The sequence below is a fragment of the Paroedura picta genome, chromosome 14 (genome assembly GCF_049243985.1).
Source record: "Paroedura picta isolate Pp20150507F chromosome 14, Ppicta_v3.0, whole genome shotgun sequence".
NCBI classification, from domain to species: Eukaryota; Metazoa; Chordata; class Lepidosauria; order Squamata; family Gekkonidae; genus Paroedura; species Paroedura picta.
In genome coordinates this window covers 7,230,314-7,258,045 of record NC_135382.1, presented here as the reverse complement: position 1 = coordinate 7,258,045, position 27,732 = coordinate 7,230,314, and positions in this window count along the sequence as shown.

Sequence of the window (27,732 nt, the reverse complement as noted above, 5' to 3'; positions counted from 1 at the left end):
TACGGGCTGATCTGGTTTCCAATTCTAATTTTGTGCCCTACAGAATCATCAAAATTGTGGGGGCTTGCGGTGGATCTCAGATGGCGCCAGTGAGAAGGCAACCCTTGGTGTGGAGGGGAAAGCTCCACCTCATGGAGATGGTAGTGAACAAAGCCTTATCCAGTGTTCCTAGGTAGAGATGTCCTAGCTGGCCACTTTTCAGGAAATGTGCTGACCCGCAGTCGGAGGCACAAGGAAGAAGGTCAAGGTACTTCAAGCCCTGAGGGGGTGGGACCCCCAGAAGGGAGAGGGGGCATGTCCACTTTGGGGCGACCTGCTAGTATAGTAGACCCTCCAGGGGAGATGACACCTTAGTGGAAAATGGACAGAGAGGGTGAACAGGTAATCCTAGGGGGAGGAGTCCAACCTCTTGCTGATCCAGGGACACAGGGTGCTCCTAGTGGAGAAGAGTCTGGGACAGACTCTTTAAGAGGAGGGGCAAGATCTCCTGTCAGCCTGGTCTCAACCAAAAGCCTGGCAGAAGAGTTTTGTCTTGCAGGCCCTGCAGAACCATGTCAGCTGCAACAGGGCCCTTAGTTCTTCCGGGAGCTCATTCCAACAGGCAGAGGCCAGGAAAAACGATCTTCCCTGCGGCAAGCATCACCAACCTGTTTCCACCTGCAGAGTGAAGAGCCCTGCGGGGAGCATAGGGGAAAAGATGTTCTCTTAAATACACTGGGCCCAGGCCACAGATGGATCTAGATGTTCTAAGTGCACATTTATTTATTTATTTATTTATTTATTTATTTATTTATTTATTTATTTATTTATTTATTTATTTATTTATATGCCACCCTCCCAGAAGGCTCAGGGCGGTTTACATCAAACATATCAATAACTAGTAAATAAGCCCGCTGCAGGCAAAATGCAGCGGGCGCTAGCAGGGCGCGCGAAGAGGGTGGTGGGGCTGTGCGGCCCTGCCTGGCGAGGGCGGGGGCGTCCTGTGGGCCTGGTGCCTATCTGGGGTGGTGTCGCAGGAGCTGGGTGGCTGGTGCTCCATGGGGGCTTGCGTCGGCGGTCCCCAAGGTTCCTTTGGCGGCGGCTGCTGGCTGGTTGCGCTGGGGGGGGGCGAAGTGTTGGCGGTAGCGGCAGGTGGCGGCCAGGCAGAAGCCGGGAGAAAGGCGGGGGTGGGCGGGCGAGGCTTCTGCCGGGCCCGGGCGCTCCATCGCTGCCGCAAAGGAGTGCCCGGGCCCGGCAGAAGCCGGGAGAACGGCGGTTCGCACTTACCTGAGGTGCGTGCTCGCCAGTGGCGTGGGTGAGGAGTCTGTGGCGGGCCAAGTGGCCCTCTCCGAGTTTTTATCCTGGACGGGTCCCGCCCTAACTCTTCCCACAGAGCCCTTACTCTTTTATTTATTCTGCGGCACACCGCGCTGTGGGGCGGGATTTAAAGATACGTGGAACATCTTCTCCAATGCCCCCTGTAGGATATTCTTCATATTCTATTGAATCACGCACACTACAGAACATGCCTATTCCAAAAACTGCCAAATCTGAGTTGGGAAATTTCTAGAAATTTGGGGGAGTCTACAGAGGGTGGAGTTGGGGAAGAACCTCAGTGGAATACAGTGCCATAGACTAGTGGTCCCCAACCTTTTTATCACCGGGGACCGGTCAACGCTTGACAGTTTTAATGAGGCCCAGGGGGGGGGTAGTCTTTTGCCAAGGGACGTCACCGCTGCCTGAGCCCCTGCTCCACTTGCTTTCCCACTGGCACCTCTGATTTCCCGCCACCCAGTAGGGTTGCTGCCAGCAGCAACCGTGCAGTGCCAAGCAGTGCAATGCCAAGGGGGACCCCCAGACATGGCAGCCGCTGGAGAGCACCAAAGGTGAGCCAGCGGCAGAGTTGCAGGGCAGCCCCTGAGGCAGCAGCCGGGGAGGAGGAGCTGCGGCCCGGTACCAACTGATCCACGGACCGGTACCGGTTCCCGGACCGGGGATTGGGGACCACTGCCATAGACTCTATGTCTGTTAGTTTTCCAGTGCTGAGGGTGGAATCCTCCACTCCACCCCTCCCTTTCCAGTCCTTTCCTGTTTACAACTTACCTCCCTGCTACAGGCAGGTGGTATGGGCTGTTGTTCCCCTTTGAAGTATTAAACAACCCTTGTAGTGACTAGATGTAGAAGGCCAGCTGGGGAGATAACCCAGTCCAGCTGGCACCAGTATTAGCACCTCAGAGTTTCAAATGCTTAACCCTGAGAACCTAGTTTCTCACCTGATCGTAGGGAGGGAAGCCTAAACCTATAAATAGTCCCACATAGATCCTTTGTTCAAATTGTCTTTGTCAATTTCCTTGCTGTGATGGACCTCCACTGATACCTGCTTCTGTATGTTTCTTCTAATAAACCAACTTTGACAAAGTGCCTGATAATCTGGGACATTGCTTCATTGGGCCAGAAGGTAAATTTCTGGATGTGTTTCCCGTGGGTCGTGACTCTCTAGCCTCAAAGGCAGTCGTTTTCTCCAAGTGTAGCCTAGGTCAGATGTAAGTCCAGGAGATTTCCAGCCCTCAGATGGGAATCCAAGAAGTCCAGTAGAACAATATTGTTCCAATGAAAAGCTGGCATCTCCATAATTTATTTTTATTCTATTTTTTATTATTAGATTTCTGTCCTGCCCTCCTTGGCATTGCTGGCTGCAGGTGATTTGCAGAATTTAAAATTTGTCATAGCTGCATGTAAAAATAATGTATAATTAAAATAGTTAAAAAATATTCAGCCATGAGTCCTAGTTTCTGCCTCTCCTCTCCTGTTCAGCATATGGGTTAGTTTTAGGGAGGGCACATACAGTGGTGTCATTATTAATCATTCACTGGCCCAAACCAGAGGGCTGGTAGAAGAGCTCCATCTTGCAGGCCTTTTGGAACTCAGAAAGTTCTTCTGGGAGTTTGTTCCACCAGGTAGGGGCCAGGACAGAAAAGGCCCTGACCCTGATTGAGGCCAGATATATTTCTCTGGATCCAGGGATCACCAGCCGGTGTGTATTGACCAAGCAAAGTGGTCTTAAAATCATAGAGTTGGGAGGGACCTCCAGTGTCATCTAGTCCAACCCCCTGCAAAATGCAGGAAATTCACAGCTAGTGGTAGGCATAAACCTGGAAAATGGAAGCTCATTGGATTTGTGGGTGGTTGTGGGATCTACCCCATTTTGTGGGTTCACAGAGACCTTTGGGTTGGCTTGTGCCCATCTCTATTCACAACTACCTGCCCAACCACAGGGTCCCCAAATTCATGCCCAAATTCATGCCCCCCCTCCAAAAAAAACCCAGAATCCCCAGGCATTCGGGCCTGGAGGAAATCTACCTCTCAACCCCAAAGTGGCAATCGGCTTTTCCCTGGGCAGGCAAGAAAGTTTTTTGCACCTCCCGACTCGCCAGGCCAAGTCAGGGCCATGGGGCCAATAGCCAGCCGCACTGCGCGTGGCTAGGAATTGGGCCCTTGGCCCCAGAATGACCCAGAAGGGGCCAATGAGCACCCTTCCCCATCACGGACAGTGTCCACCCCAAGGGCCCTTAGCATTTTATTAATACCACTTCCGCGGAGTGGTTACAGATTATATTATACCGCCCTCTCCTGAGGCTCAAGGCGGTTTAGATGGAATGGAAAAACAGTCCATGGAACTTTGTATGTATAACATATAATTCCCAAATCTACATAACATATAAATGGTCTACAACAATAATAACAATAACACTAGCAACTGAAGATACCATTCTATTCAGAAAATAGTTCAATAGGTCGGTGGTTCAGAAAGGGTGTTTGGATTCCTGGGAGGGAAGGGGCCCTATAGATGTTGCTAGTTTTGGTCAGCCTTGCGGAAGAGCTCCTTTTTGCAGGCAATCTGGAACTGCTTTAGCTCTTCCAGGAGCTCATTCCACCATGTGGAGGCCAGGACAGAAAAGGCTCTGACTGTCGTGGTTCGGTCCTTGGTGGCTTGGGAACCGGACCGAACCCCGCCATCAGAGGCGCCCGCGATCACGGAGGTAGGGCATGGTGATCATAGGCAAGCCGGCAGCTGGGCGCCCCACCCGATCGTTGAGGTGGCAATGGCCGCTAAAGAACCTCAATGTCCCCCTCCACCTTTTGACAAGGGCCCGGAGATGGCCCTTTGTTCCAGGAAAATGGGCCATCAGGAACCCCGGAAAACCTCGCATATGTGCATGAGTCATGATTGTATCAGCATGTTCCCTCCGCAAGTACTGGGTGGGGCAATACAGCCTAAGGAGGTGGGTTTTGTATAAAAGGGAGCTTCCACCTGGAGTTCGGTGGAAGCTCTTACTCCATACCAGCGGACTCCACGTTGCTGAAATAAAGCTTGTTCCTGTTGTATCGTTCACCAGGCCTGGCGTGACGTTTTCTTCAAAGGGGCACCCTGTTTTTTTAGTTAGCAAGCGGGTCCCCGACATCGTAAGAGCTTCCCACCGAACTCCAGGGTCGGCATCGCATCCGAGCGCTTATCGGGACGGATCCAGAGATGGCGTTTTCAAGCAACGGGGCGGTCTCGACCCCCACGAACCCCGGGAACATGAGTTTAATGTCCCCGGGAGATTTCCTCCGAAAATCGGGGGGCCAGGAGCAGCTGTCCGGGACCCCGAGACCCTCGGCAGCGGCGGCCAAGGGAAGGCGCCGGGCCATGGGGTTCCCAAGCACGGCGGGGAGCGCGCCGAGGTCTGGGGGGTTGGCCCCAACCTGGGACACCCAGCTGAGGCAGGCGCTTCGCCCGGTAGGACCTGAGGAATCCCTAGAGGACCTGCGGCGGGCCATGGCGGACTTGGCCAGGCGCTTGCAGGCAGCTGAAGCCCGTGAGCAAGCTCGGGCCGGGCCCGGAGGGACTGGTAATACAACGGCGGAGGGGATCGCGTCGAGTGAGGACGTCTCCAGCGACGAGGACGAGCCCGGCACTGGTGAGCGGGCCCCGGACCCCGACCCGGAGCAGTTTTCAGTCCCGAGTAGGCGAGACGGCCAGCGGAGAGGCGAGACAGCAGAGGATCTCGGGGGAGCGGGTGAGCCGACGGGGCGGCGAGAGCCGGACCAACGCAGGAGCGACGTGCAAGGCAGGGAGCGGCACGGCGTCGTTGGGCAAGTTGGTAGCCGGTGGAGCGGAGCAGGACGAGACGGCGGACGCCGAGAATCCCGGATCCGGAGGGGGTCGGACTACTCTCCAAAACGTTCCCCCCCAGAGCTTAAGGCGCGTTTCGACGGGACGCCGGACGACCTCCCGCAGTTCCTCCTCCACGCGCTGACGCATGCCCGGAGGTATGGAGACCGGTATGAGGACTCCGAGGACTTGGTCTGGGGGGTGGCCTCGTGTCTCCAGGGCAAGGCGGGTCAGTGGTACCTAGGGTTGGCCGAGCGCGGCGACCCGGCAACTCGGGACCTGCAGGACTTCGTGGTCGCGCTCCGCCGACGATTCCAGGACCCCCAGGCTGAGGACAAGGCAAAGAGTCGGATCAAGGGATTTCGACAGGGTACTAGGGGGGTTATGGACTATATAGACATTTTCCGGAGGGAAGCAGGCAAGGTGTTCTCCTGGAACGAGGAGACCCAAATCGAGTACTTCCGGGAGGGCCTTAACCCGAAGCTCAGGGAATGGGCCGTGATCAAGGGGACGGAAGAAGATCTGTCTACACTGGAGGGGTGGTGTTTTGTGGTCGCCAAGCTGGAAGCCAGCCTGGGTTGGGCCGCCGCACCCCCCCCGGGAGGCCAAAGGCGGGTCAGCCGAGGCGCCGAGACCGGGCCCCGACAACTCTCGCCCCAAACGACCCCCGAACCCCGAGCGGGAAAGGAGACGCCGGGAAGGTCTGTGCCTGAAATGCGGGGGGTCAGGACATTTCGCAGCAGCGTGCCAACGGCAAGGGGGGGAGGACCGCGGGCTCTCCCAGGGGGGAGGTGCGACACGCCCCCAGCAGGCACGCCGGGCGGAGGACCTCCGCAACGAACCGGGAAGCGCCCAGGCGACGGGAAACGGCCAGGACCTGCTGTAGACGGCGCCGGGCAGTAGGTCCCGCGGTGCGAGGGAAAACCCCTACAGCATGAGGCGCGACCTCCGAACGTGGTAATTTTAGAGCTCCGGAACCCGGAGAACGGACTAAGTTGGGTGGGGGAGGCTCTTTTGGACTCTGGATGCGACCACAGCATGGTCCACCCCCAGATAGCCCGGGCTTTGGGGCTACCGAAGCGCATTCGGAAGGTTCCCCTGGTTTTCGTCCAGATGGACGGCAGCCCGATTCAGGGGGGACCTTTCGGGGAGGAGGTGGGTCCTATCGCCATCCACATAGGGGACCACCAAGAGCTGCGGTGGCTGATCCAGGTCCCCGTAGCGGGATATCGGGCGGTGTTGGGCCTGGATTGGCTGAAGGAACACAACCCCGTGGTGGACTGGCGGGCGGGGACCCTGAAGTTCGACTTGACGGTGGGTGCACGGCATCGGGTCCCCCACGAGAATTCCAGCCACAAGAGGACGGCGGCGCGTCCCAGGGGAGCGGCGGCGGCGCAGCAGGAGATACCAGAGCCCGAGGTCCCGCCAGAGTACCGAGACCTCGCAGCCGTTTTCAGTGAGCGGGAAGCGGACGAGCTACCCCCACACCGCCGCACGGACTGCGCTATCAACATCCCAGAGGGGGCGGTACTACCCAAAGGGCGCATCTACAAGATGAGTGAGGGTGAGCTCAAGGACCTCCGGGAGTTTTTGGGTAAAAATCTGGCCCGAGGTTTCATCCGGCCCGCTTCCAGTCCCATGGGAGCTCCAGTTTTGTTCGTCCGGAAAAAGGATGGGTCCCGACGGCTGTGCCAGGACTACCGGGGCCTCAACGCCATCGCAGCGGGGAACGCTTACCCCCTCCCGCTGATCCCGGATTTGCTGGCCCGGCTGGGCAAAGGGACTCTGTTCACTAAGCTGGACCTAAGGGAGGCGTACTACCGGGTACGCATCCGGGAGGGGGATGAGTGGAAAACAGCGTTTAACTGTCAATTGGGACAATTCGAATTTAAAGTGATGCCGTTCGGTTTAAGCGGGGCACCTGGGGTTTTCATGAGTCTAATTAATGAGGTGTTGCAGGACCTTCTGTTTCAGGGGGTGGTTGTTTATTTGGATGACGTCCTGATCTACAGCCAAGATCCCCAAGAGCACGTGACCCTGGTGAGGGAGGTGTTAAAGCGCCTGCTGGCAAACCACCTATACGTGAAGCTGGCTAAGTGCGAATTCCACCGTCCCTCCCTGGACTATTTGGGCTACCGCATCTCAGCCCAGGGCATAGCTATGGACCCCGAGAAGGTGCAGGCGGTGCTGGCCTGGGAAAGGCCCCGCACCCGGAAACAGCTACAAAGCTTCCTGGGGTTTGCTAACTTTTTTAGAGGCTTCATCCCCAGATACTCCTCCGTAGTGGCTCCCCTCACGGACTTGCTAGGTACCAAGGGGAGAGGTCCTCGCGCCACGCGGCCCAGCGCAGCGCTCGGCTGGAATGAGAAATCGGAGGCAGCGTTCCTGGCCCTCAAGCAAGCTTTCGCGTCTGAGCCCACGCTACTGCACGTCGACCCAACCCAGCCGATGGTGGTACAAGTCGACGCCAGCGACGCAGCAGCCGGGGCGGTTCTCCTGCAGCGAGACAAGGCGGGACAGCTGAGGCCGGCGGCCTACCTCTCACGAAAATTCGCCGAAACGGAGCGGAACTGGTCTACCTGGGAGAAGGAGGCGTTTGCGATTAAGTTCGCCCTCACCGAATGGCGGCATTGGCTGGAGGAAACAGAGGAGCCGTTCGAGGTCTGGACAGATCACAAGAATCTGGAGGCGCTCCGGCAACCGCGATCCCTGAACGCCAAGCAGATGAGGTGGGCGGAGTTCTTTTCGCGGTACAATTTCAAGCTTGGTCACATCCCCGGCAAAGAGAATTTCCTCGCGGACGCCCTCTCCCGTCTGCCGCATTATGGGGAGGGGTACGCTCCCTGCACCAGGTCCGTGTTTGGTGAGGAGCAGCTGGGACGGGGGGTCGTCACTAGGCGTCGGGCCAGGGAGGAATGGGAGCCCGACCCGGCGACCGCCCCGCTCCGAGACCGCCTGGTGGCAGCCTACGGGACAGACGAGGAGCTAGCTGAGCTCCGGGACTCTTTGATTTTGGACTCCGGTCTCTGGCGGAGGGGGGAGGCTGTCTACGTCCCGGAAGGGCTACGACGGGAAGCCCTCAGCCTCTGCCACGATGCTAAGACCGCCGGGCACTTCGGTTTCGTAAAATCCTGGAAGTTGGCCCGGCGGCGGTTTTGGTGGCCCAGTCTGCGGCGGGACACAAAAGCTTACGTCAGTGGTTGTCCTGTCTGCCTGACCTGCAAGCCGGGGGTTGGCAAGCCGAAAGGTCTGCTGCACCCGCTCGAGGTCCCGACCCGGCCGTGGTCAGTGATCTCCATGGACTTTATAACAGACTTGCCTCCCAGCAAGGGGAAAACGGTGATCTGGGTGGTGGTAGATCTATTTTCCAAACAGGCCCATTTCATTCCTTGCGCCAGTGTCCCCAGTGCTTCACAATTGGCTCGGATGTTCCTGGATCACGTGTTCCGACTGCACGGGCTGCCGGACAAGGTGATTTCCGATCGGGGCTCACAATTCGTGTCCCGGTTTTGGCAAGCTTTCCTGCGCCTGTTAGACATCGAGCAAGGGCTGAGCTCCGCTTACCACCCCCAGACGGACGGGCAGACCGAGCGGGTTAATCAAGTACTGGAGCAGTACTTGCGGTGTTTCGGTTCCTATCATCAAGACACCTGGGTGCCCCTGCTCCCCCTGGCCGAGTTCGCGTACAACAACGCAGACCACAGCAGCACGGAGATGTCGCCTTTTGCCGTCGTCTACGGGACAGACCTGAGACACTTCCCGGAGCTTGGAGAGGTCCCCGCCCGGGAATCGGCCGACCTTCGCGAGTGGGGGAAGCGTGCCGGGAGCTGCTGGAAGTCGCTGCAGGAGCAGCTCCACAAAGTCAAGGCAGCGCAGAAAGAGGACGCCGACCGGAAGAGACGACCAGCTGAGGAGATCCGACCGGGGGATCGAGTTTACCTTTCCACCCGGAACCTACGGTTGAATTTGCCCAGCAAGAAGCTAGGCCCTCGGTTTTTGGGGCCTTTCGAGGTCTTGGCCCCGATCAACGAAGTTTCGGTCAAGCTCAAGCTCCCCAAGAACCTCCGGCACATCCATCCCGTCTTTCACGTGAGCCTTCTAAAAAAAACTCCGGACGGTGACGTTTGGCACCCCGTGTTTTCCCCGCCAGCGCCCGAGGTCCTGCCGGGGGGGGAGCACCACGAGGTGGCGGATATCCTGGACTCTAGACTCCACAGGGGGAAGTTGCAGTACCTCGTGGAATGGAAGGACTTCGCTTTGGGGGACCGGGAATGGGTCTGGGCAGCGGACGTCCTTGCGCCCCGACTCACTGAACGTTTCCACAAGCGGTATCCTGGCCGTCCCGGGGGGTTGGAGAATGGACCTTTGGGGGGGCAGAATGTCGTGGTTCGGTCCTTGGTGGCTTGGGAACCGGACCGAACCCCGCCATCAGAGGCGCCCGCGATCATGGAGGTAGGGCATGGTGATCATAGGCAAGCCGGCAGCTGGGCGCCCCACCCGATCGTTGAGGTGGCAATGGCCGCTAAAGAACCTCAATGTCCCCCTCCACCTTTTGACAAGGGCCCGGAGATGGCCCTTTGTTCCAGGAAAATGGGCCATCAGGAACCCCGGAAAACCTCGCATATGTGCATGAGTCATGATTGTATCAGCATGTTCCCTCCGCAAGTACTGGGTGGGGCAATACAGCCTAAGGAGGTGGGTTTTGTATAAAAGGGAGCTTCCACCTGGAGTTCGGTGGAAGCTCTTACTCCATACCAGCGGACTCCACGTTGCTGAAATAAAGCTTGTTCCTGTTGTATCGTTCACCAGGCCTGGCGTGACGTTTTCTTCAAAGGGGCACCCTGTTTTTTTAGTTAGCAAGCGGGTCCCCGACACTGACCCTGGTGCCAGATTGGTGACTTTGGTATTAAGAAGCACCCTGGGTCTGCCGGCCAGGAGGGGTGGTATATGTCTACTAATAATAAAGATGCCATCCTTCCAGAAGAGGTTTGTTCTGACCATATTTTTAAGTGTTTTATGCTCAGGGTTGCATGTGTGAACAACAGAGTCTTGAAAGCTGTAAAGCCAGAGCTAAGGCACTGGAAAGGTGAAAGCCGCCATCATTGTTTGAATTCTGTTTGTTAATGTGTGTACAGAAGAACTCTGTTTGTTTGTAGGTCCTTAGTAGAAGTGTGTCTAATGTTGACTTTCAGAGTCTAATATTGTTTGAATTTTCTATCATGAACCACATCTCTAGAGCACTCTTTTCCTTTGGTGTTTGTACATTCATTACCTTTTTAAATGTCTGGAAGTGGTAAACAGTTAATTCTCTCTGCTGCTTCCATGGTTGGTAAGAATGATTACAGACACTGGGATAAAGACCCCTTCTGTGTGCCCCTTAGAAATCAATAATCTGACCATTTCATGGCAATTAGCTATGACCATATAGTAAGTGTTCTACAATGGCAGAAACACAACTCAACAGGAAAGACCCCCTGTATTTATTTGCTTTTAACAGCTTGCCAATTCTGGTTTGGGAAATTCTCAGGGATGGAGCCTGGGGTAGGGTTTAGAGTGTGAAAGGATCTCAGTGGGGTATAATTCCATGGAATCTAGGCCCCAGCAGATTAATCTCTGCAGTCTGGAGTTGTAATTCCAGATTTCCAGCCTCCCTCTACTCAGAGGTTGGCCATAATAAATAAATAATTATTTAGTGGTAATTATCATTTAGAAATTACCACTAAAGGCATGTAAAACATTAAAAATTCATTAGAATATTAAACCCAGAACTTCCAACCCCAGCAGCTACAGTTGCCAACCTCCTTCCCCAGACTCCAGCAGGTTGGCAGATCCAAGTTTAAGAACCTTCTGGAGATATAGGAATAGAGTCTGAGGAGGGCAGAGACCTTAGTAGGATACAATGCTATAGTCCACCCTCTAAGGCAGTGGTCCCCAACCCCCGATCTGGAGACCGGTACCGGTTCGTGGATCAGCCGGTACTGGGCCGCAGCTCCTCCTTGTCCTCCCCAGCTGCTGCCTCGGGGACTGCCCTGCCACTCTGCCGCTGGCTCACCTTTGGTGCTCTCCAGTGGCTACCATGGCTGGGGCTCCCCCTCGGCATGGCACTGCGCAGCTGCTGCTGGCAGCACCCCCCCAGTGGGCATGTCAGGGGCTCCGGTGGGAAAGTAAGTGGAGCAGGGGCTCAGGTGGCGGTGGCGGCGTCCCTTGGCAAAAGACCACCCCCCCCCGGGCCTCAGTAAAATTGTCAAGTGTTGACCAGTCTCCGGTGATAAAAAGGTTGGGGACCACTGCTCTAAGGCATCCATTTTCTCCAGGGAAATGGATCTCTGTAATCTGGAGATGAGCTGTAATTACAGGGGATCTCCAGGATCCACCTGGATCCTGCCATCCCTCCCAGAAGCAAACTAGTATTGACATCCTCTTTGGTTATCACAGAATGGGCAGAACTTTATGGGTGTTGCTAAAGAAGAGCTTATGTATCATGAAGAGGAGACCATACAAATATAGAAGTACAAGAAACCTTGTGAAAAACTGGCTGCTAGCAACAGTGGAACTGGACTGGGATGGGACTACTCAGAGGCTGAATTCCAAACTGAAAGGGCCAGCTACCAGTAGAAGGCCTCCCACATTGACAAAGACACTTCCTTCTTTCTCCTTTATCCAATGAATTCTAATAAATACCAAACAATGCCTCTGACATACAAGCATGACCAATTCTGCATAGAAGTGCAAAACCTGTGCTGCCTCCTGCTTGCAAACATGCAGTTGTAAGCTGCAAGTTTGCAAGGTTCCTGACGGGAGATCCTCCCGTGTTTTCCCTCTGCCTCATTGCAGCATTTTGCTTCCTGAAGAGGTAGCAAGGGAAAACAAACTTCCCCTCCCCCTGCTCCTCGGCCTGTAAGTCACAGCAAGCCACCAATCAAAGCACAGCAGTTGTTTCAGAGAATCAAACTTCCATCCGCCTTAAGCCCCGAAATTAATTTTTTTAAAAAGTGCACTTCTGTTTTGCTATGCAGTAACGCCACAACGTTAAAGCTTCCTGATGTGAAGCGTGATAACAAGTGGCAAATACAGTTTTGGCGATTTCCCTCATTTCGAGGCAAATCTGGCAAAAACTCATGCCAACCTCTGGACAGCCTCGGGTTGCTGATGATGTCATGTGGAAGGAGCACTAAAACCCGCCAGCAATGAGAGACTGTCCAGGGGCAAATTTCTCATGAAGAAACGGTCTAAATCTATTATTACCAGAAAAATTCCAGGCCTTTTCACCCCAAGGCTGTCCTAACTATCATGTCCAACTGCAAATTGCCTCAGAACCCTTACAGAGCTGGCAGGAGGCTGGTGAGTGCATTCCTTCCCCCTCCCTTCAGGCCTGCTGCAAAGGAGCCTCTGAAAGGCCCTGACTGAGGGGAGGGAGGCGTTTCCAAGAACAAAGCCTGAGGGCATTCCTTTTGAGGGTGGGGAACTTTCCCCTTCTGCCAAACAGTTGGCTGACAGGAAGGCCACAGAAAAGCCCCTTCTCACTTAAAATACTGCTCTGGCCGGGGGTTAGACACAGCAAAACCATGTTTCTTTCTTCTTTGCAACTCTCTGAAGATTTGAGGCCACTGCACAGAGTTATTCTGCAGACAAAAATGATTCTTGTGTCTCCTGTTTCATCTGCACAACAACCTTGTGCAGTAGACCTCAAGTCTTTCAATTCAACAACAACTTGTGTGGGAGGCCTTAGATGTTTCTTCTCTACCACAACCCAGTCCAAAGTAGCCTTTTCTGCCTGGGGAGTTGATCTTTATACTCTGTAGGTCAGCTGTAATTCCAGGAGCCCTCCAGGCCCCTCCTGGAGGTTGGCTACCCCTGGGTTGGAGATATTCCTGCAGGTGGGACTTCAGAATCGTACAATGCCTCAGAGTCCAGCCTTCAAAGGAGCCATTTTTGCCTGCAGTAGGGAGGGAGTGGTGCAGGAGTGTCCCTCCTGGCCTATGTGTTATGGTGAGACTTTACCAGCAACTGTTTGTATTCTGGGGCACAGACAGGTAGATCAGCATCAGTCCTGTGAGTCTGGAAAGTGCAGGAAGATCTAAATAAATATTTACAGCATGAAACTGTAAATACTGAACAAGTAAATGGCTGGAGAGACATGGTAACTGAATGACTTAATGGCCTGGCAAATAACCTTGGCCTGGCAAATAAAAAAAAACAGTATAAAAAACCTTACTAAGGTCAAGCTCCCTTTAATATCTGCTCCATTATCTTCCCCGCAACAGAGGTCAGACTCACTGGTCTATAGTTTCCCGGGTTGTCCTTCCTCCCATTTTTGAAGATCGGAATAACGTTTGCTCTCTTCCAGTCCTCCGGGACATCTCCAGTCCTTAAAGAGGTCCCAAAGATGATGGACAAGGGCTGTGCAAGTTCTCTGGAAAGTTCTTTGAGCACTCTCGGGTGCATTTCATCTGGCCCACGGGATTTGAACTCATCCAGTGCAGCTAAATGCCTCTTGACAACCTCTCTATCCATGTTAACCTGCCACCCAGACACTATCCTTTGGCTACTGCCATCTCTAGATGTGCCTAAACCCTTTGACCTGTGGGAAAAAACAGATGTAAAATAGGCACTAAGCCTTTCTGCTTTCTGTGCATCAACCGTTAGAGTTTGTCCATCCGCACCCAACAGTTGGCCTATTGCCTCCTTTACCTTACGTTAGCTCCTCACATAACTGAAAAATCTTTTCTTCTTCCCTGGCCAATCTTAGCTCACTCCCAGCTTTGGCCTTTCTGATGATTGATCTACAATGCCTAGTAACCTGTAGGTACACTTCTTTAGAGCTCTGTCCTCCCCTCCATTTCCTGAACATTTCCCTTTTCTTTCTTAGTTCCTCTTGAAGTTCTCTGTTCATCCAAATAGGCTTCTTAGAGCTCCTGCAGTGTTTTCGTCTTTCTGGGATAGTCATTGATTGAGCATGCAATAGCTCTTGTTTGAGTAGCGCCCACCCTTCACATGCTCCCTTCCCTTCCAGCATTCTCGTCCATGGTATGACACTCATCATGTCTCTGAGTTTATTAAAGTTTGCCCTACGAAAATCCAACATCCGCGTCTGGCTACAAGCTTCCTTGGCTCCCCATCTCAAAAGGAATTCTATGAGGACATGGTCACTTCCCCCTACGGTCCCCACCTCCTTCACCTCATCCACCAACACTTGCCTGTTGGTCAGTTTTAAGTCCAGTATGGCTGAACCTCTTGTGGGTTCATCTACCATTTGATAAATGAAATTGTCAGCCAGGCAGGTCAGAAACTTGCATGACTGAGGACGCTTCGCAGTTCGTTTCCCAGCACACATCTGGGAAATTGAAGTCACCCATGATGACAAGATCCTGCCGCTTGGATATTTTCTCAAGCTGCTCACAAAGTGCAGCATCCACATCCTCTCGTTGGTCAGGCGGTTGGTAGCAGACACCAACCACCACATTGTTTGTTTTCCCCTCGCTTATTTTCACCCACATGCTTTCCACTGTAGATATGCTCTCCTTCACTAGAATTTCCTGACAGGTAAGCCCTTTCCTCACATACAGTGCCACTCCTCCACCTCTTCGATCTATTCTGTTTTTTCTGAACAGTTCATATCCATCCACCATTACATTCCAGTCATGAGATCATTCCACCAAGTTTCTGTGATGCCTACTAGATCATACCTATCCATCAGCATGAGAAGTTCCAGCTCTTCCTTTTTATTGCCCATGCTTCGGGCGTTAGTATAAAGACATCTGAATCCTTTTACTTTTGGTTCCCTATGAGCTGGCCTTGCCGGTTGGGCTGCCTCCGATCGTTTTCCTTCCATACACTCCCTATGTTGATCGTCTCCTTCCCCTTGTGGCTTTAGTTTAAAGCTCTCCTGATGAATCTCCCCAGGTTCCTGCCAAAAACATTCTTCCCCAGTTTCGATAAGTGCAGTCCATCAGGTGCTAGTAGGCCTTCCTCAAGAAAGCCTATCCCATGGTCCCAGAAACCAAATCTCTCCTGCCGGCACCAACTACGCAGCCAGTGATTCACCTTCATTATCTTCCTCTCCTGACGCATTCCTCTTCCCTTGACAGGCAAGATTGAAGAGAATACCACTTGTACCCCCATTTGCTTGAGCATCCTCCCCAGATCTTGATAGTTTTTTTTAATAGGAGCGATGGTATTCAGGGACATGTCATTCGTTCCCACATGGACCATCACAAATGGGTAGCGATCCGTAGATTTGAGGATTTTGGGCAGCCTTTCTGAAACATCTTTAATTTTCGCCCCTGGCAAGCAACACACCTCTCAGGTTAGGGGGTCGGGCCCAGCCACATGGCGATCCATTCCTCTTAGCAGGGAGTCTCCAATTACCAGTACTCTCCTTTTTTTCTTCTTCTCAACTCCATTTCCTTCTGTCCCCCTGGCCTCTTCCCTTTGTCTTAGACTTTGTTTTGGGAACTCTTCCCCTGTTGACCCTTGCACCTCCTCTGCAAGGGCCTGAAATCTATTCTGGAGCTCCAAAGGCCCTGAGAACTGCCTCGCTCTTCGCCGTTCAGTATTTTTCCAAACTGTCTGCAGAGGCTCCCTAGTGTGGTCAATCTCCTTATCCTCTTCAGGACTGGCTGCATTCTCTTTATTCCGAGTTGCAGGGCTCTGGTCTATGAACTCCTCCCCTTTCTTACTTTGGGTCAGAGTAATAATTCTGTTTTCTAATCCCCTAATCCTTTCCTCCAAAAGTCTTACCAGCTTACACTTGGGGCAGCTGTAGTCCATCTTGTCTTCTGGGAGGAAGGCAATCATGTCACACTCACTGCAGATGATGGGATGAGTGTCCTGGAGGTCCATTGTAATGTCTAGGCAGTGCAAGTACTAGAGAAATATAATCTACTGATATAATCTACTGATTCTAATTGCTCGGCCAAGAACCCCAGGCTAAGAGCCACAGGCCAAGAGCCCTTTGTCTCGCGCCCTTCGGCTCACGCCTCTGGCGAGGAGCAGCCCTTTTTAATCCTCCCAACAATTACCCAGCAATCACCTCACCCAGGCAGCACAATAGCCTCACCTGGTCAGCAGCAACTCTCCCCAGTAGTTCTCTCCACGTGCTCTCAGTTGTCTGAGCTCAGTTGTCTGAGAAAAGGGGCCCTGTTTCACTTGTGGCCAATGGGGCCATTTTAAGAGAGAATGTCCACTCATGGAGTGCGACATGGACTGGGATATGCCGATGAATAGTCTGACAAATAAAGCAGCCAAACAACCGAGGCTATTTTCTATAGTGGTTAACCGAGAAAGGCGAGGAGCGTTAGTGGACAGCGTGAGTTTTCTGTCCCTGGCAAAAACCAGTCAGGTAGACAAACCCGGAAGGGTAGTGAGGTGGGTGGCAGTCACCTGTTGTCATGGCCATATAGAGAAATTTCCCATGGTACTAGTGAAAGTGGAGTATCTCGGAGGGGCATGGGAAATTGAGGCGGCTTTAGTGCCTAATCTGCCATATGCATTTTTACTGGGGAGAAAGGCACCAAAATTTGTAGGGCAAATTTTAATAAACTCAGAGACATGATGAGTATCATACCATGGACAAGAATGCTGGAAGGGAAGGGAGCATGTGAAGGGTGGGCGCTACTCAAACAAGAGCTATTGCATGCTCAATCAATGACTATCCCAGAAAGACGAAAGCACTGCAGGAGCTCTAAGAAGCCTATTTGGATGAACAGAGAACTTCATGAGGAACTAAGAAAGAAAAGGAAAATGTTCAGGAAGTGGAGGGAAGGACAGAGCTCCAAAGAAGAGTACCTACAGGTTACGAGGCACTGTAGATCAATCATCAGAAAGGCCAAAGCTGAGAGTGAGCTAAGATTGGCCAAGGAAGCCCATTGTAACAAGAAAAGATTTTTCAGTTATGTGAGGAGCAAATGTAAAGTAAAGGAGGCAATAGGCCCACTGTTGGGTGCGGATGGACAAACTCTAACGGAAGATGCAGGGAAAGCAAAAAGGCTTTCAATAATTCAGTTACTTTTTCCTTTCCCCAATGAATTTAAAACAGTTCTGTTACCCCCAATTAATTTCAACAGATTTTTCCAGTCAGATTTTATAAGTGATTACTCTTTTCTTCCTCCCAACTAAGTTAGCTTGATTTTTTTCTTCCCCCCCCCATTGATTTAATTTGATCCGTTCCCGCCCCCTAATTGGCAAATCAGTCCCCCCCCAATCAATTTTGATCAGTCCAGTTCTTTCTACCCAATCAATTGTCTTTCCTTAGCTTGTTTGGATGCGTGCGGTGCGGAGCTTTGGGCAAGCTTGTTTGTATGGATGCGGTGCGGAGCTTTGGGCCAGCGGAGGAGTCCTTGGTCAGCTGGGTCCAATAGACTGCAGTGGTGGGGTGCCAGGGAATCGGGCGGGCTGAAGCTGGCTGAAAGCGGAGCTGGGGATCCGGGAGTGTTGGGCAGGCCGGAGCATCGAGGGGACCAAAGGCAAATTCAGGGATCCAGGAGCGCCGGGCACTGGGTGGGTGGGCGGGCAGGATGCCGAGCTGGAGGTGGTGCTGGGCCATGGGTAGAGCCGGGGATGCCGGATGGGTCAGGCAGCAGGCAGCCAAAGGTGGAGGCGAGGACCTGGGAGCGCAGGATGGGACGGGTGGTGGGTAGGCCGAAGGAGTAGCCGAGGACCTGGGAGCGCCGAGCGGGCCGGGTCTTCGCAGTGCAGCCGTCGATGGTACTACGTGTGGTCGGTGGTGGCTTGGCGTGGTCTCGTGTGGTGGCTCCTGGTGTGGCGGCGGCAGCAGCGCCTGATAGCGTTGGCCCTCGATGTTCCAGTGAGGCTTCGTGTTGGTCGTCTGCGTTCCCTGTTTTCGGAGTGGCTTATTTCTCTTTTGGTGTGAGCCGGGTTTGTTTGTTTGTAGTTGCCGTTCTCTCTTTTTTTTCTTCGGGTCCGTTTGCAGTTTAAAGATTTTTTTCCTTACTTTTTGTTTCAATTCTTGGGGCATCTAATTATTGTTTTCTTAGAGATTGTCCAATTTGGTTGGTTTGGGCAGGTTGGGTTTTTTTTTTGAGGCCTGGTGGTTTTATGGGAACAGCCTGTCTATGCGACTGTTCCGGCCATCTTATAACTGCTTATAACTGTGGGGTTATATTCTTTTACTATGGGCAAAGCCCGTTGTATCCAAGAATACAATGGGCGCTAGAGCTAGGTAGTGGGAAGAGGAAGGGGAGGAGTTGTCCAGTCTGTAAGGGCATGGGGATGAATGTGCGTTTTGTGGTGGCATGGTGGCAAATGAGGGTATGGGTGTGGAGATATGGGTGTCAAGAACCTGTGGTGTGGAATGTTCATTGAGTGTGGGAGAGGACTGACCTTTGGGAATTGCGGCATAGTGGTTACAGATGAGCTTTCCAGAGCCATGTCTTCAGATATGTGAAGGGAAAATCAGACTGGAGATTCTTCTTAGGGGAAGATTACATGGCAACTAATTCCTCTCAGTTCTGCGTCATTTCCCTTCTTGTGTGAATTAGGCCACAGACACCAAAATGCCCCTCTGCCTTAATACACATAGGGTAGTCAGTACACAGGTGTCCACCCTGTTCCTTCTTTTCCATTTTTTTACTGTTGATAAAATATTATGTGCCCACATGCTTCTTTCATGGTTGCTCCTTAGAAGAAGAATTGATTTTTGTACCTTGTTGTTTACTACCCAAAGGAGTCTCAAAGCGGTTTACAAACACCTTTTCCGTTTGTCTCCCCACAATAGTCAACATGTGAGTTATGTGGGGCTGTGAGAGGTCTGAGAGAACTGGGAATGGGCCACAGTGACCCAGCAGGCCTCAGGTATCTCAAAGCATTTTCCAATCGTCTTCCCTTCCTCTCCCCATAGCAGATTCCCGATGAGGGAGATGGGGTAGAGGGCCTCACAGGGAAGCTGGCAACCCTAAGAGGAAGGTCAAAGGGTTTAGGCACATCTCATAGGTCAAAGGGTTTAGGCACATCTAGAGATGGCAGTAGCCAAGGGGTAGTGTCTGGGTGGCAGGTTGACATGGATAGAGAGGTTGTTGAGAGGCATTTAGCTGCACTGAAATGCACCCGAGAGTGCTCAAAGAACTTTCCGGAGAATTTGCAGAACCCTTGTCCAACCTCTTCAGGACCGCTTTAAGGACTGGAGATGTCCTGGAGGACTAGAAGAGAGCAAACGTTATTCCGATCTTCAAAAAAGGGAGGAAGGATGACCCGGGAAACTACAGACCAGTGAGTCTGACCTATGTTGTGGGGAAGATTATGGAGTAGATATTAAAGGGAGAGATCTGCAAACATCTGGAGGACAATTTGATAATCCAAGGAAGTCAGCATGGATTTGTCTCCAACAGGTCCTGGCAGGCCAACCTGGTTTCCTTTTTTGACCAAGTAACAGGTTTGCTGGATCGTGGAAATTCGGTTGATGTCGTTTACTTGGATTTTAGTAAAGCTTTTGATAAGGTTCCCCATGATATTCTGATGGATAAATTGAAGGATTGCAATCTGGATTTTCAGATAGTTGGGTGGATAGGGAATTGGTTAGAGAACCGCACTCAAAGAGTTGTTGTCAATGGTGTTTCATCAGACTGGAGAGAGGTGAGTAGCGGGGTACCTCAGGGCTCGGGTACCTTTTAACATATTTATTAATGATCTAGATTGGTGGTCCCCAACCACCGAGCCGCGGCCCGAACACCCTGGCACTGGGCCGCGGCTCCCTCTCCCCGCCCCCCCCCCGCAGTAAGAAATTTACCAGGCTGCAAGCTTGTGGCCCGGCAAGCTTCTTACTGGGGGGGGGGGAAGCAGGGCCACGCACGGGCATGCGCGAAAGTGCCGTGATTGCACGTTTTTGCCATGCTAGGCGCATGGCGCATGCGCATGCATGCATGCGTGGCTGCTCATCACCCTCCAATCTGACACTGGTCCCCAGCCTGAAAAAGGTTGGGGACCACTAATCTAGATGACACCAAATGCAGTAATGCGTTTAAACTTCAAGTACAACGATATAGGCTAGATATCAGGAAAACAATTTTCACAGTCAGAGTAGTTCAGCAGTGGAATAGGCTGCCTAAGGAGGTGGTGAGCTCCCCCTCACTGGCCGTCTTCAAGCAAAGGTTGGATACACACTTTTCTTGGATGCTTTAGGATGCTTAGGGCTGATCCTGCGTTGAGCAGGGGGTTGGACTAGATGGCCTGTGTGGCCCCTTCCAACTCTATGATTCTATGATTCTATGAGTTTGGAGGAAGACTCGTGACGAAGTGGTGAGAGCATCCTATAGTTAAGAGTTAAGAGCCTATGAGATGGTGGTGAAGTCGGTAAAATGCAAATTCTGCTCGACTGAAATCGCATCTGCTAACTCACGCCTAGTGCAATTATTTAAGATAGTTTGATCTCTTACCGCCCTAGAAGAAGGGTACCAAAATAATAGCCAATTCGACATCAGCTTTGAGGCCTTTTCGAGACACTTTGCAGATAAAATCTTGTCACTCCGCCACGACCTCCCTCCTACTTTAGAGACAGAAAGTGAACTAGAGGCCCCTCAGCCATCTTTGGAGAGTTCACTGAGTAACTTCAGACGACTCATGCTGACTGAAGTGGACAAGTTACTAAAGACAGCAAAGCCAACCACTTGCACTCTAGATCCATGTCCATCATGGCTACTGAAAACATCCGACATAAGAGTAGTAGCCCCCCTCCGGGAGATAATCAACCTCTCCCTTTCAACAGGAGAATTCCCGGAGAGTCTAAAACAGGCAGTGGTTCACCCGCTACTCAAAAAGCCTTCTCTGGATCCTCGACTGCCATCCAACTATCGCCCCGTCTCGCACTTAGCGTTTCTGGGGAAACTGCTTGAAAAAACGGTCATGGACAAACTGTCCACATACTTGGAAGAAGCTTCAGTCCTAGACCCATCCCAGTCTAGTTTCCGGCCTGGCCATGAGGTAGAGACAGTGCTAGTCGCCCTGATGGATGACCTCCGCCGCCAGCTGGATCGGGGCGGATCGGCGCTGCTTATTTTACTGGATCTCTCAGCAGTGTTCGACACAGTAGATCATGAGCTTTTAGCTCACCGCCTTGCTGATGCCGGGATCAGAGGGACTGCCGTTCAGTGGCTGATCTCTTTTCTCCGGAATCGCGGACAGAGGGTGGCATTAGGAGAGAGCTCATCAAGCCACCACGAGTTGGCTTGCGGAGTCCCCCAAGGGGCAATCCTCTCTCCAATCCTATTTAACATCTTTATACGCCCTCTTGCCCAGCTGGTAAGGAAGTTTGGGCTGGGCTGTAACCAATATGCAGATGACACCCAGCTCTTTCTCCTGATGGATGGCCGCCCTGACTCTCACCCAGAAACATTAGTCAGCTGCCTGGAAGCTGTGACGGGATGGCTCAAGCAGAGTCGTCTGAAGCTCAACATTTCAAAGACGGAGGTCCTATGGCTGGGCAGGAAAGGTGAGGAAGCGAGGAAGCGCGCCTACCCAATCTGGATGGAGTACAGCTAAAAGTGGCCCACTCCACCAGGAATTTTGAGTGATATTTGATGCCTACCTCTCAATGGAGGCTCAGATCCCGACGGTAGCTCGGCTGGCATTTTACAACCTTCGCCAAGCCAAGCTACTAGCGCCCTACTTGGTCCCGGAACACCTGGCCACAGTGCTCCACGCGACAGTCACCTGTAGGCTGGACTTCTGTAACTCACTCTACGCTGGCCTATTCTTATCCTTGATCCAGAAACTGTAACTAGTCCAGAAAGCGGCTTCCAGGGTCCTCACAGCAACACCTCGGAGGTCCCACATCCGGCCCATCCTCCAGCAGCTGCACTAGCTCCCAGTTGAATTCCGGATCAGGCTTAAGATGTTGGTTATCACCTTTAAGGCCATACACGGTCTGGGCCCAGTATACCTGAGGGACCGCCTCTCCACCTACACTCCTCAGAGAGCGCTCTACTATATCCAACCTCCTGGTGGTCCCTGGCCTCAAGGAAGCCTGCTTGACCTCAACCAGAGCCAGAGCTTTCTTCATTCTGGCCCCCACCTGGTGGAACGAGATCCCAGAGGAGATCAGGGCCCTGACAGAACCTAAATAGTTCCACAGGGCCTGCAAAAGGGAGCTCCTCCGCCAGGCATTTGGTTGAGGTCGACCAAACCACCGCTTCCAGTTGGCCCCCAAGCTCCGCCCCCTCTACGACCAACATTAATCGGTTGCCCACAGGGTCCAGTAGGAGTTGAGCTGAGGCTCTTACAATTTCTATTTTATGTATCATTGTTATTATCATGTTAAATTATTATTCTTATAATATTACTGCTGTTATTGTTACCTGTTATCATGTGTTAATTGTATCCTCCCTGTTTTCTATAAACCGCCCTGAGCCCTCAGGGAGGGTGGTATATAAATATAATAAATAAATAAAAGAAATAAAAGATTAAAAGATTAAAACCCAACCAAGCTCCGGTGGCAAAAAGAAAGAAAGAAAGAAAGAAAGAAAGAAAGAAAGAAAGAAAGAAAGAAAGAAAGAAAGAAAGAAAGAAAGAAAGAAAGAAAGAAAGAAAGAAAGAAAGAAAGAAAGAAAGAAAAGTCAAGTCCTCCCCTCACCCACCCCTCAGGGAAGAATCCCTGTGTGCCACCCATTCAAAACTCCTGTCAAATTGTTCTTAGATGGGTCTGTCCTACCCTAGTTACATCCTACCTCAGTTCACCTATCAGGTACACCTGAGGCCCTTTACAACACTGCCACACAGACTGGCCACGGGCTGGCCCAGGAAATTCAAACCCCACATCTGTCAGAGCCTGAGCTCTGATGTGGTGTGTTGTGATCTTCCCACAACCGGCATCACTTTCCCATAGCCAGTGTTGTCAACTTCATCTCCTTGCTTTCTGGGATCCATCCTGCTTCATTACAGGTGCAGTAGATATCCATTTCTCAGTCTAGTTAATTTCCTCTCCCTCCAATAGAACTTAGTGTTTGTGTTTTCTCGGTGTATTTCTCAATGAGAGCCAGTTTGGTGTAGTGGTTAGGAGTGCGGACTTCTAATCTGGCATGCCGGATTCGATTCTGCGCTCCCCCACATGCAACCAGCTGGGTGACCTCGGGCTTGCCACGGCACTGATAAAAACTGTTCTGACCGAGCAGTGATATCAGGGCTCTCTCAGCCTCACCCACCCCTCAGCCTCACCCACTCAAGGTCTGTTGTGGGGAGAGGAATGGGAAGGTGACTGTAAGCCGCTTTGAGCCTCCTTCGGGTAGGGAAAAGCGGCATATAGGAACCAACACTTCGTCTTCTTCTTCTGAAATACAAAATCCTTCTGGAACCAAATCAGGTCTGCTTATTTCAAGATTTCCTATAGGAATTGGACTCCCGTATACACACATATAGAGCCTCATGTGGCGCAGAGTGGTAAGAGGCAGAAATGCTGTCTGAAGCTCTGACTATGAAGCTGGGAGTTCAATCCCAGCAGCCGGCTCAAGGTTGACTCCGCCTTCCATCCTTCCGAGGTTGGTAAAATGAGTACCCAGCTTGCTGGGAGGTAAACGGTAATGACTGGGGAAGGCACTGGCAAACCAGCCCGTATTGAGTCTGCCAAGAAAACGCTAGAGGGTGTCACCCCAAGGGTTAGACATGACTAGGTGGTTGCACAGGGGATACCTTTACCTTATATACATAGTAAACAATCCAGGTTACCCTTCTCTCACCAAGCTAATTTCCCCCCACAAATTAATATTTAATAAGCATTTGGGATAACAAAACCACAGACAGCATTTTTCCAGCTTGTGTCCATCCCTACCAATAATTATGTTAGTCAAATTTTTAAAAATTGACAGATACAAAAAATATACATGTATTTATTACAAAGGCCATTACAATGTAACAATAATGTCTTATAAACTAAACAAGATAGACATTTTAAAATGATTGTTTTTAATGACTATTGTCTGGGACCAAAGATATTAATTAGCGGTCTCATTTTTGGTCGTTTGCTGCCATGGTCAGGTACTGGGGTTGGGCGCCATAGTTGCGGTGGGAGCGAACGGCCCTTCGGACACTGAAGCGCCCAACCCTGTTTCCCTAGAGGAATGGTTCAGTTCTGTACCTTTCTTGCTTGGTCAGAAAAATGTGATGCAGCCAGTAGTAATGTGATAATGCTGAACCATTCAACAGAGGCCTATCTGATTAGAAACCAATCCTCAGACCGACTGAGACATAAATACAGACAGAAGTACTTTCTGACACTCAAGGTAATCGATTGACTAATCAGATAATATCAATTGACAGCCTTCCCAGTTGTAATAGAGTTGGCTTCATTTTGGACAGTATTTTGAAAATGTTATCACAGGGCCCAGTAATTCAAAGTGCTGACAGCTTGGAAGATGCAATCTTTGCTCTAGAAACCACTGACTATCAGGCAAAATACAATTTAAAATGCTTTTTAGAAATGTTGGCAGAATTTGAATATGCACAGAGAGTAAAGCATCAGGCTGCTTAAAGAATAAAATAGTTCATATTGTGAAGGGAAACAACTATGAATAGAAAGAGAGAGAGAGAGACATCACTATCAAGCTATCCGCAGTCATTCTTCTATTCAACTACTGCTCCTGAGGCAAGCCAGAGGAAGTCTGCTTAAAAAACAGGAAGTTTCCTGTTGAATCAATCAGGACACTGGAGGAAATACTATGAAAATCATAAGGAAGTGCCTATCTATACATATAAATATACATATCATCCCATGCCCCCTGCAGGACTTCCTGTATATTCTGCTCAATTATGCACACTGCAAATCTTGCAAATCTGCTTTCCAGCTCCCGCCCGGCAGGGAGATGACGGTAGAGCCTTGCAGGCTGAGGCTGGGGTGGAGTGGGGTAGGTGTATCCCACCTGGGCTGTGGGCTTTGGCCAGCCCTTACCAGCGACAGACATTTTTGATGCAAACAGACAGACCAGTAAGGGTCCTACGAGTCTGGAAAGTGCAGGAAGGTCTAGATAAGGAATATTTAGAATCATAGAATCATAGAATCACAGAGTTGGAAGGGGCCATACAGGCCATCTAGTCCAACCCCCTGCTCAACGCAGGATTAGCCCTAAGCATCCTAAAGCATCCAAGAAAAGTGTGTATCCAACCTTTGCTTGAAGACTTCCAGTGAGGGGGAGCTCACCACCTCCTTAAGCAGCCTATTCCACTGCTGAACTACTCTGACTGTGAAAAACTTTTTCCTGATATCTAGCCTATATCGTTGTACTTGAAGTTTAAACCCATTACTGCGTGTCCTCTCCTCTGCAGCCAGCAGAAACAGCATCCTGCCCTCCTCCAAGTGACAACCTTTCAAATACTTAAAGAAGGCTATCATGTCCCCTCTCAACCTCCTTTTCTCCAGGCTGAACATTCCCAAGTCCCTCAACCTATCTTCATAGGGCTTGGTCCCTTGGCCCCAGATCATCTTCGTCGCTCTCCTCTGTACCCTTTCAATTTTATCTACGTCCTTCTTGAAGTGAGGCCTCCAGAACTGCACACAGTACTCCAGGTGTGGTCTGACCAGTGCCGTATACAATGGGACTATGACATCTTGTGATTTTGATGTGATGCCTCTGTTGATACAGCCCAAAATGGCATTTGCCTTTTTTACCGCTGCATCACACTGCCTGCTCATGTTTAGTTTACAATCCACAAGTACCCCAAGGTCTCGTTCACACACAGTGCTACCTAGAAGCGTATCCCCCATCCAGTAGGCATGCTTTTCATTTTTCTGACCCAGATTCAGAACTTTACACTTATCTTTATTAAATTGCATCTTGTTCTCATTTGCCCATTTTTCCATTGTGTTCAGATCTCGTTGAACTCTGTCTCTATCTTCTGGAGTATTTGCCAGTCCTCCCAATTTGGTGTCATCTGCAAACTTGATGAGTAGTCCCTCCACCCCCTCTCTCCAGTCTGATGAAACACCATTGACAACAACTCTTTGAGTGCGGTTCTCTAACCAATTCCCTATCCACCTAACTATCTGAAAATCCAGATTGCAGTCCTTCAACTTATCCATCAGAACATCATGGGGAACCTTGTCAAAAGCTTTACTAAAATCCAAGTAAATGACATCAACCGAATTTCCCCGATCCAGCAAACCTGTTACTTGGTCAAAAAAGGAAACTAGGTTGGTCTGGCAGGACCTGTGGGAGACAAATCCATGCTGACTTCCTTGGATCACCAAATTGTCCTCCAGATGTTTGCAGATCGCTCCCTTTAATATCTGCTCCATTATCTTCCCCACAACAGAGGTCAGACTCACTGGTCTGTAGTTTCCTGGGTCATTCTTCCTCCCTTTTTTGAAGATCGGAATAACGTTTGCTCTTTTCCAGTCCTCCGGGACATCTCCAGTCCTTAAAGAGGTTCCGAAGATGATGGACAAGGGCCGTGCAAGTTCTCTGGAAAGTTCTTTGAGTACTCTCGGGTGCATTTCATCTGAATATTTAGACCCTATACCTGTGAATGGTGAACAAGCAACTGGCTGGAGAGACAGTGACTTTGCTGAAGCCTGGCCTGACAAATAAAAATCAGAAGTGGCCCAGAATTTCAAGTGGAGTTGGCTTGGGAATTTGCATACAAAATGTTTACAAGACAGTAGACGATGAGACTTTGGGGGAACTGGGGGACTTTGGGGGAACCAGTTTTATTAGGCATTAATTTGGCTTTGCAGACAACTACAGGAACTGCAGGTGCCAGCAGTAGGCCTCAGGCTACAGAAGGGCAGGCATCACCAGCCAATCAATAGACTGTGCTAGCTGAGCCCAGTGAAAGCAAGGTTTGGAAGTGGGGCTTCAAAAGGGTACCATGCCTCAGAATCCACCCTCCAGAGCAGCCATTTCTGCCTGGGGAGCTGATCTGGAGAAAACCAGTAATTAAAGGAGACAAATAACATTGTACCTCCCTCTGGGGCAGTACAGGGGCTGACATGGGAATTTCAACCCCAAAAAGTTGTGCTCTCAGTGGGCTCTCTTGGCCACTCAACATCATCTCTTGAAGAAAGTGCTGGACTCCAACTTTATCCCCATTTCTGTCTCTGGATTCATCTATCACAGTGCAGGTGCAGTATAAGTTTCATTTCCCCCTTTTTCCCCTTAAAACTCCCTTAGAAATTAGTGCATAGTAAAAGTGTTTGTATGTGTTTGCAATAAATGTACTGCTCTTCTTTTATTTCATTTTCAATAAACATTTTATTTCTGGGCGGGTTCTTTACAAGGGTGTCCGCCAAGAGATTGGAATCCTGTATACACGCAAGAAAAGATCTCTGCCTCTTGCTCTGCTAATTCCCCCCAATCTGGTCTTCGATAGGTGCCCGATAGAAGGACTTCTGAAATGCCCATCTGTTTTTATTTTTCCGGAGTGCATCCATTCTAAACTTCTCATTTTTCTCTCTGTTGTTTGGGGCGGGGGAGCATCAAAGCCATGTTTTGCCTAGGGAACCAGGAAGCCTGGCTGAGCCCTTGGGGCCCTGGGTGCGTGGGCTGCCAACGCTGTCGGGCCAGTCCGAGGACCACCAGGGCTTGCAGTCGGTGGCAATCAGATCCAGGCCGCTTCACTTGGAACAGGCCGGATCAGGGCACTGTAAAGCCTGTGTGTTTGAA